Raw genomic sequence first — 10,410 nt, forward strand, 5'->3', positions numbered from 1 at the left:
GCAACTGATTACTGATCAAGTGTTTCAGATCACCTTTAGCAGCAAGCGCCAAAGAGAAGGGTGAAATACAGACAAGGAAGAAGCAGGGCCAAGAATCAAAGAAAGATAAATTACATTCCAAGTTTTTTTGTTACCTTCTTCTTCGTATTCCTCTGCATTGAAATAGGGGAGGGGGAAAAAAAGCAGACAAATCAGCCATCAGCCTTGACACATCGGTAGGGCATTACCCATGGCAGAGCCCTTTGTGCTCACAGGGATGCCAAGCAAGATGGCATCTGAGAGGCTGCTTCCAAATCAGCAAGTAAAATAGCAAATAAAATTACTTTGAGAAAAAAGAGGAGGTATAAAAGGGAAGGAAGGCGATATCATATTGAATTTTTTCTTGGGCAATGGGAGCTCAGGTGTACACGCACATCAGAAGGAAAGAGGTGGCAGAGAGGGCCTCCGAGTATAAGAAAAAACAGCAAAGAAAACAAACTTGTATATTTATATGTATATTGCTTGTATATATTGTGGGTTTCTATGTTTTAAAACAGAAAATATTATGTATACAAAAGCCGCAAAATTAATTGCCAGCAGATGGCAGTGCCCCTACAAAAACCAGCAGCGTACCCCACAACCAGGGCATCAATCTGGGGCTACAAATAGTGTAAAATCACCAGAAGCTGGTGACAGTCAGACAGACACGCAAAAAAAGAGACCCCCAGATTTGTCTAACCGTACCAGCAGTTTTTGTTAAAATATCAACAATGGGCAGAACGGAGAAGACAGACATGGCCAGTGAATGCTGTAGGCTTGCATGGAAGCAGTTAGAGACAGATTTAAGACTTACCCTCTCCTTGCTCCCTGTGAGAGAGGAAAAAACGTTATTGAAACTAGATAAATATTCCTTCCACTCTGTATTATCACCAAGCTTTAAACCATATACTGAAGCAACCCAATGCACTGTTGTTTAAAGTCTGTTGTTTCTTCTTTCCCCCATTCTCCCTTTGCTCTTCCAGGAGCCATTTGGTTTTAAGATTGGTAAAGTAACTGGGTTTGGGTTTTATTTTAAATAGTGTTCCTCATTCTGATGGTGCATATGGATCCATACCCAGGAATAATTCTACCACAACAGGGCTATAACATGATAGTTATAACATAAGCGCTGTGCAGGGGCTGATGAAGCTGGGCCTCAGCCCTGGCGTGCCAGGCAAGCCAGCCTGTAGCCAATGACCCATGCCAACCCAGACGTGCTACAGGCTCCCTGAACCTTAGGGCTGTCTACTAAAAATTTGGGATAAGTCAGATGCTGCCCAGTGTTTATCCCGTGGCCGTAGCCACATCAGTCTTGCAATCTGTTCCTGTTCCTTGCCCCCACTTGCCAGCTTCTCCTGCTCTACCATCACCTTGCATGAAACCCAAAGCCCAGAGCAGCCCTGGGGCCAGACCCTAAACAAGGGACCTATTACTCAGAGATTGCTTGAAAAAGGTGCCAAATCTCATCTTCGGAATTCTTTTTTTAAAAGCAGACTGGGAAAAATGACACAGGTTGAGCTGAGCCTGCCTCATAGCAGAGGAGGGGACTAAGTGACCACTGCAGGTCTGTCGATGATGCCTCTGATCTCACAGTTACCCTAAATCTCCCCTCTGTTCCTACTGATGCATAAATGTCAAATGACCCCATTACGTTTGGTCATATTACTCTAGATGTGTTAAACCAGGGCAGAAAGTGGCACCTCCACTACACTGTGTGTTTAATTCCACCTCCTCCAGGTGCAGTGCCATGGCCACGGAGGACAGGCTGAGCTGGGTGGAGGTGTTTGGAGGGCGTCCTGTGTTGGACAGGGAGGGTGTCAGGTGAACTTCAATGGACCCTTTGACACCCAAAATCCAAGATGCCCCTTCCCCACTGCCTCGGGGGGCTTCGGGCCATGCACAGAGCGGCACCCAGCCTCTCCTCCCCACAGGGATGCCCTCGCTCCGCTGCATGGAGCCAAGCTGAACAGACAAATACGCAGGTGGCTTTCTCTCTACTTACACTTCCTCGGTATCAGACATGTTGGCAGCGAGTTTCTAGACAAAAGATGAAAAGAAGAAGAAAAAAGTTTAAAAAAAGGTGTTATTACCAGGAGCGCCTCCTAGAAAATGCCAAGGCAGAAGCAGATGGGTTGACATTTGAGGACAAAAAAAGCCAGGCACCTGCTTTCCCACACAGCAGCCAATCCCCCACCAACACTGCCGTTTTGGGAGCAGCACAGACCTTTGCCTGCCAGGTCAGAGGAGAAGGGGAGGGGAAGAGGAAAAGATCATCTGAAAGACATGCCCCGTCAACATGGCTTTAAGTTACAAAACCTCCAAAGCTCAGGGAAACGGGTGTCCTCTCGCACCCATCTGACATTTCCATCACTCCAGCAAGATCAGAGAATTTTTTCCTTCTGTTACACTAGCGCAAGTGGGAAGGCGCCAGCTCCAAAGCATTAGTCAGAGCTAAAAAAAATAGCATAACTGAAACTACCAATATACCCAGAGATAACTATTTGTCAGCACCCAAAAGTGTCTTCAGTAATAGTGTCTGGCTTATACAGCTGATGAATGAATGAACAATTATCTGTTGATTAGTTTAGGATAAGAACTGGCCAAATGCCTGGTTAGGCAATTCATATCGGTATAACCGGTTGTGTTTATTACAACCAATCCTCGCACCGCGGGGCAGAAGTGAATCCATCCACAGTGCTGTCATGGCTTGCACTTCTGCGCAGCCCAGGTCAGGGCTGCGTGCAGACCACCACCCACAGAGACCTGCAGCCAGGGAAGTGCGAGGACTGGATACGGCCACTCTGCTGATCTTTGCCAGACCCCAAATGTGTGTATCGGAACCTCAGCCAGCGTCAGAGGGAGCGGCGCTGCTATTCGGGAAGCATCATGGTAATATCACACACTGCACCAGGTTCGGTGATGGCAGCGGTGCAACACTGTGGCTCTCCTAAAAGCATCAGCTGCCCTGAGGCCAGGGGGAGGACGTGGGGAAGCGCCCCTGAAACTTCCTCCAAGTTCACGGCAGGTCTTAAATTAGAAAGTCAGGCTCCTCCTCGCTGGGAAACCCTAACCGTGAGTTTCATGACTTCATTATTCAGCTGATATATGAGAGACATCTTGAAGGAGCAGGTGGGCTGACTTAGGTTCAAAAGGAACAACTGCAGCTCAGCAGCTTTCTATTTCAGAGGAAGGCAGTAATCCCATAGGCTCCAATCCTGCCCTATAAGGGATCCTCTCCATTCCCCAGCAATGACCCTGGGCACCACGCATTAACACCAACAGGATTTAAAATCCCAATGTTCTAAGCAGTGATAAACAGCCAGCATTTTTTCTTCTAATTCCTCATTTATCCTCCTTCTGAAATTCATCATTGCCCTGGAAGTAGTGCCAGCAATGGCTCTGTTATGACCCGATCTGAGTAGCTGGAGGAGGATGATCTACTGCTAGGACATATGAGGTTCCTTGGTTCCAGGCTGCTTTTAACTTGGTAGCTGTAATTGCCCGCTCCTCAAGTGCAACAGCCATCCCAAGGAGTACTTTGGGGACTCTAACCCCACCAGGCAGGAGGAATCTGGGACGAATTTCATGTTTGGGAGGAATTTCAGGTCTTCAAAAGGCTTTTCTGCTGCATCGATTCCTGCTGCTTCTTCTGTTACTTACTTGGATGCTACAACACCTCTGGTCTCTCTCCCCTGGTCTTTTTTATCTAGATGATCAAATCTTCAGGACAAAGACTTCCACTTGCTGTCTGCACAGTGGCTAGCACTATAATAGGTTTGCAATTTCATTTCAGCCTGCAAAAATTATTCAAGCTATTGGTAATAATGCTTGACGGTATGTTGATTTATGCAGCGGGACAGCAGAGCTTCTCCTGGCAAAAGCCCATAGAGGAAACCTGCCAGATGCCCAGCTGTTGGCTTCTTCCAAAATGCATGATCTCTAAAGTCTCAGGGCAATGGCCAGTCCTCCCACAGTTTCTGCCTTTAATTTATAAACCCAGATTTCCTTCTTCCCAAGGTGGAGGGAAAAAAAGAGGACTTTTAAAGGGCTTTGGGCTACACTCTTCTTCCCTCTCACTCCAGTGGTAAGAAGAGTAATACTGCCTAATGCTGGAGAAGAAATCAGCTGAAGAGCCCTGTGTATGCATACAGATAGCAAACATCTGTTGAGTGTAGGATAGGCACGTAATGCAGCCCATGCTGGTCTTTCCAAGGCAATTGAAGTCAATGGGAGTCTTTGCAATCAGGCTTTCCATTAACAGTTATTGGAATGAGCTCATCTAGTCTCCAATTTAGCTCTAAGGACATCTTGCTGAGGATTGTCACATTGGCTGTTCCCCTACACCCTTCCATATTTGTTAATCCAAGCGCTGCAAATGCGAATGAGATTTTGCATGGCATCTGTCCGCGTGCTATAAAAGCCAAGTGAGAATGCCAGCATCCCTGACACTGTAAGACCCCAACCCTGAGGGAGTTTCTGGCCCCTGGATACAAATGAATTAATAACAAGTGCATTGGCAGACTCTGTGCAGAGATGAGCCAGATGCAGAAACCCCACAGGCTAGGGCAGGGGGGGACAAAGAAAATCCAGAGGGAGGTGCAGATTTCAGCCTTGCAAGGGCCAAACGTTCAGCCAAGTTTGGTCACGATGTCAGGAGGAGCTGGCATTTAAGGCTGTAGCTGACTGCCACTGCCCTGGCTGGAAAGCCAAAAAGGTCTCGCCTCAAGGACAAGGTGTCTGTCCACTTTGTGCCATTCAAAAGCCATCTGGTCCCTCGAAGCCAGGGGCAAAACACAGACCATCATAGCAATAGCCACCCGAGATGAGAAAGGCTCTTTGATGCCCAGCTGCTCTCCACGTAGCTAACTGTCATCAAAGCAGCCAACAAAACCAAACCATATTTACATCCAAAAGGCAATAAAGCAAGTAATCCGCTAAGAGCAGTATTTTTTGCTGTTAGGATTAAGTTCGCTGAAGGCAATGGAAAGTCTCCAGCTGGCTCGGGATTACCCTTCGGTGGAAATTACTTTACATAGAGCAAATGCAGCCTAAGATTAAGGCTGTTAGCACCTTAAGGCAATAACTGGGTTTTGTTTGTGCAGTAGCAGAAAAATGGGGTCTGGTCTTGACTGAGGTTTAAGGATGTAATAAAATCAATTAGTTAATAGTGCCCACCATTTGGAAGGAAATCAAAACACATGGGAAAGTTTTGCCAGACCAAAAACTTCCTGCCTGCTCCCACCCCTTAAAGGTGAAAGCAAAGGTTATTTTTCTGCATTTTGTTCAAGCTAAGCAGGTCATGGCTGGAAGGACAAATACCCTGATCCTCATCAGCCCCAGGTGGGCAGGAATGCCACGTCCCTTTTGGCCCCGAATGCTCCTGCCCTTGGCTGAAAGAGCAGAGCCAGCACATCCCAAGAAGCCTCTTAGCAGCTGAGAATGCACCCGGGAGGGGGAATGGGCTGCCTTGCACCTCCAGGCCATCCCTGGAAATAGCCGGCCCGTCAGTCATCCCCTCCCAAGCCAGGCCATACAAGGGAGGCAAGGTAGCCAGAGCCGTACGGAAAGGGGGAAGGACAAAAGTGGCCATGCATGGGCGACGGGACCTGGCAGGGACAGCTATCAGGCGAGGACTAGGGGTACAATCCACCAAACACCACATGGCCACGCTTTTCCAGCAGGAGCTGCTGCAAACCCACTGCATCTATTTTTTTTACATACATACACATATATATATTTTAAAAATATGTATTATATATATCTATTAAATATATAAATATATACATATACTTTTTTATATAAAAAGTATATACATATACTTTTTAAAATATATATTTCTTCCATCCCTCTGCCTCCTCCCTTTGTTTCTGAACTGCTCGGTATTTTCCAGCAGAAAGCGTTTTTCTCCCCAGGGGCTGGAGAGCGAAGTGCCCACCGCAGTGCTGCTGCTGAAACAGGGTAGCAGGACCCAAGCGTTGCTGCAGGCTCCACTGACACAAAGCCAAATACCGATTCCCTGCCCCAAAATGTGCCCTTTACGCTTGTCTTCGGGGTGATATGATCTGTCAGATCCCTGCATGGGGTTTGCTAGGAACAACAAGGCTGAGACAGAGGACTAAAAGACAATGACCACGTTTAGCTTATAGCCCCTGCCTTTCCCCTGGTCTTGTGCCCACGAGGGATGTCTGCCCACCCTGGCAACCGCCTACGGCCTCGCTGGAGCTCCCCCATGCCAGCGGCACGGCTCCCACCCAGATCGCTGGCATCGAAGCCACCTGTGCTGGCGACACTCCTGCCTTGCAGGATACCCCCCACTCCAACAGCGAGGAGCTCTGCCCCGCAGGGCAGCTGCAGGCTGGTGGGGGATATGCCCCCCGCACAGGCGGGGATTCACCCGCACAAGGTGGTCAGGCCAGCAAAGTGCAGGGGTTTGAAGCGATGCATACAGGGAGCATCCCATCACCACTCTGAATTTAGCCCCCTCCTCCTGCCCCTCCGTGCGCACAGGGGTATTCTCTCCCAATTTTCTTCTTTTCTGTGGGAGGGGGCAGTTTTCCATGACAACATCTGTGTTTCTCAGGTCTCCCTCTAGCTCCACACCCAGCAGCCCTCCTTGCCTGCCAGCAGCTCCCCAATGCTCCTGCCCTTCATCCCTCCTGCCTCGGCCATCCCTTTCTCCGGGTGACAGGGGAGGGAAGGTCAGCACTTCCCTCCTGCTGCTGGATCGAGTTTTCCCAAATGCCCTGAGAGATGCCACTTCATTCCCAGCCCCGGGCCTTGGTTTTGGAAGGGTCTTTTCTACCACTGCTGATCCTCAAGAGTTCAGAGCACCTGAATCTCTGCGAGTGACACAAGCCTCACACAATGCCCAACAACAGCCAGGAAGGAAAATTGCCTTTTCCTTAGGATCCTGGATCCTGTGGACCCCAGCCCTCCCCTGATGCTTCTCCATTCAAACCAAGGCTCAGCCCCTCTGTTAGTTTTAACCCCCAGCAGCATCCCTCACTGGGGCTCCCGCTTACCTGGGAGGAGTTGAGAGAAGCGCTGAGCTCCCTGCTGACGGGGACGGGCAGGCTGGGATCTGCAAGCGTCCCAAGGTGATGCAGCTCTCAACTTATAGTGACATTTGATCGTCTGGAGGAGCCGATTGGCCCCAGATCCCCTGCGCTGGGCAGGGAAGGCAAGGGAGCAGGGATGGGGCGGGGGGGATGGAGGGGGGAGCAAGGGAAGGGGAAAAAAAAGGTCATACCATGTATAGGAGCAGCTGGAGGAATTGCACAGATGATGCTAAGATGGGAGGGACATGCTTGGAGGAAAAAAAAAAAAGCCTCCAGGGCTTATGTTTCTATATTTACAACACCACCACCAGGCAGGCAGAGCTTAAAGAGGGGTATCTGAGGCAAAGGCACCTCAGAAACAAATTGCGGGGCTCCCGTGACTCCGTGGTGCATGGTCGCTGCTTAAAACCTGGTCGTGGCACCCTGGCTCTTGCCATCTCAACACATAGCAGCAGCCTCTGCTCTCCCGGCTGGGCTGGAGCTCTTCCCTGCTGCCCCTCTACATGAGAATGGCTTCACTTGTGCTGCGGGATTGGAGCCTGTGGAGGGTTTGGGGACCTTCTGCAGTCCAACGCTCTTTGAAACGAGCAGTCACGGGGCACGTGAGAAGTCAGAAGCATGTAGCACGCGCATCGCGTCTGTGTTTGTGCGTGGGTGGTGTGTGGCATGCACCCACCTCTTGCTAAAACTACCAGGGCTCTGCCACACATCAGAGCTTGAGGAGACCTGGAAGAAGAAGCAAGAGAGCAGGAACACAGCAAGAGAGGTTGTCTGACCTCAAGCCCTTCTTAGCACGATACAAAAGCATTATTTAAGGACATCTTAGAGAGGGCAAACCCCAGATGGCTGGAACCTCATCTAGGATCCTCTAGGTGCCCGGAGGGGGTTTGCCGCCTGAGCACCCTCCGCAGTTGCACGGCTATGCCGGCAGAGGATTGCAGTGCCTTGGACAACCCTCTGGCTCACGGTTTCCATTTCACTAAACCTCACAGGCTTCAGCTCCCCATCCTCTCCCTCCCACCCCTTTCCCCTTGGCAGGCTCCCCAGCAGTGCAGAGCATGCCCTCCAGTGTGCCTGGCAGCTCCAGCAACCTCTTTCTCCCAGCCTGTAGGAGCAGAGAAAACCTTTAGGAGCTGCAGGGCAGGCGATATTTTTGGCCTGGGTCACAGATCAATTCCTGCCCACTCTTTCCCTGCCACTTGCAGGAAAGGGTCCCCAACCGAGGATGTAGAGACAAGCTTTTAAAGCCGTGGAGCAGAAGCACAGTACTGCAGCCTCCCATTCACCAGGTAACATGCATGAGCCAAAATCCCCTCTCCAGCTTGTATTCTCTGGCTGTGGCAGCTTATCCCCCCACCTCCCTCCTACAACCCAGCTCGAGCCAATGCTTTTGTAACTCATTGGGTGGGAGTGGGACAGTGCATCCATCCTCAGCACCCTGGCTTTGGCCAGGAGCAGTTTGCTGGGTGGGTGAGCTGGGGTGGGCACCCCGTGCTGCCGAGGAGAGTGACACCCGCATGGGGACGCACGGCCAGACCAGGTATTGTGGCTTCCGCTCCCCCACCCCGGCTACACCGAAAGCGCTAACGCAGCAAACCAGCCTTCACGCTGCGTTTTCAGTGCCATCAAGCATTTTTGCCATCTTCCACTGGCTCATTTTCCTTGGGCACTGCACCAGCTGGGCACGTCTCCAAGAAATACTGTATTTGCCCAAACTGCCTGCAGAGCGGGGATGTGTGGGAGGGGAGTCCCCCAGCTGTTTCTCCTTTTATGTATGCCATGGACCCAGTTGGGCAATGGTTCACCAGACTCCTTTGCCTGCCTACCAGTTATAGACTGTCCCCACTGCTGATGGGGCATCGTGACTGAGGTCTCCCACACCCAGGATTGGATCAATCAGTTAAAAAGGAAATGTGTGTGTGCAAGCGTGTGTGAAGCCCGGGCTTACACCAGGGCGGTTCTCAGCAGATGTGAGGTTGAACGCTCCTGTGGTCCCATCTGGCCCGTTTGCTGCAAGCCAGTTGGCAGGAGCAACGTGAGCATCTTGCGGGGTTGCACAGCCTCTGCCGGAGCAGTGCTGCTTGTGCACCAGCGGCAGGGAAGCGCTCCACATCACTCAAAGTCCCCTCTAAGTATCTTGACAATGTGACATTGATGCAGGCTACAGGAGGGACAGGTAACCAGATGAGATGCAAATGTTGCTTCCTGCAGCATCCCTTTAGCTTCTGTACACACGCGTCTGCGCTCAGCTCAGTTCCTGATCTGGACACGTTGGGCAACTGCTCCAGACAATGTCCGTCTTTACATTATGCATCATGTCCGTGCTCTGTCTTCCCCATCACCACCTCCTGCGAGCATGGCCCATCTGCTTAGTACTGTCCCAACAGTTGTCTGTGTGTCCTACGGGCTGCCTGTGTCAGAGCACTTGTGTCCATGTTGCGCATCTTGTCTCCGGTTCCAGTGTGATCCGGTTCCCTCTTCCCACAGAACCGAGGGGATCTGCTCCATCCCTCTGGAAGAGGGCTTATCTGATGTACACATCCTCCCTTTGCTCTGCTATCATCTGGTTCACAACCGAGGCTTATTCCCCACAGCCCATTTTATGTTTGCCCTTTCTTCCCTTTGTGGGTCTCTCTATCCGCTTCAGCACGTAACTATAATCCTCTCAAATATTTGTTTCATGCCTTAGCCGCATACCCTGTGCTTTTCATACATATCCTACATCTAGTCCTTATTTCACCTCTTGATGCCATCACACACCAGTATCATTCACAGCCTGCGACATTTTCATCGTTAGCTTTGCCTCTCTTTACTGTAGATCGTCCTGCTCTAGGATGTATATTTTGTGCTGCCTTGACATCATCTCTTCTTCCTGCACCAGCAGCAAGGTGTGCTTGGACTTGCCTTTGAGCTGCTGCAGCACAGCCACACCAGCCTAGAGAGCAAGCAAACCACCACGAACTACCTCGTGCTCTCTACTGGTCGCAGGGACCAGATGAGAGAGAGATGATCCCAGCTGTGGCTGCATTTCTTCCAAAAGCTATCAGATTGTTAGGCGAGGGTGCTGCAAGCACCTGTCTTTGGAGAAGCCCCTCTCACCAGCTGCCATGTTAGAAGACAGCACCAAGGCCAAAAAGAGCATGCATGCAGGTCACAGACATGAACCAGGGTCTCAAACTGCATAAAGTCCCTCTGCCCCCTGACCTCAAGCCAGAGCCTGGCATGCTTTTACGGTGACAGCATCTCCACCTGGGAGAGGATACAGCAAACCAGTGTTCCTCCTTGAATAGGAACTAGAGGCTGGGGCAGAGATCTAGAGAAATTTCTGCTAGGT

General features: G+C 50.6%; 1 long non-coding RNA gene across 1 annotated transcript; it reads right to left on the bottom strand.

The window, feature by feature from the left end:
* Window positions 1–832: 832 nt before the first annotated feature.
* On the bottom strand, window positions 833–7,199 carry LOC142410231 (uncharacterized). Its single transcript, XR_012775874.1, has 3 exons — window positions 7,041–7,199; window positions 2,021–2,055; window positions 833–846 (listed from the first exon to the last, which is right to left on the bottom strand). It is a non-coding gene; the product is annotated as an uncharacterized LOC142410231 (long non-coding RNA).
* Between the last annotated feature and the right edge of the window lie 3,211 nt (window positions 7,200–10,410).

Source organism: Mycteria americana, chromosome 5 (genome assembly GCF_035582795.1).
Source record: "Mycteria americana isolate JAX WOST 10 ecotype Jacksonville Zoo and Gardens chromosome 5, USCA_MyAme_1.0, whole genome shotgun sequence".
In the NCBI taxonomy this organism is placed as follows: Eukaryota; Metazoa; Chordata; class Aves; order Ciconiiformes; family Ciconiidae; genus Mycteria; species Mycteria americana.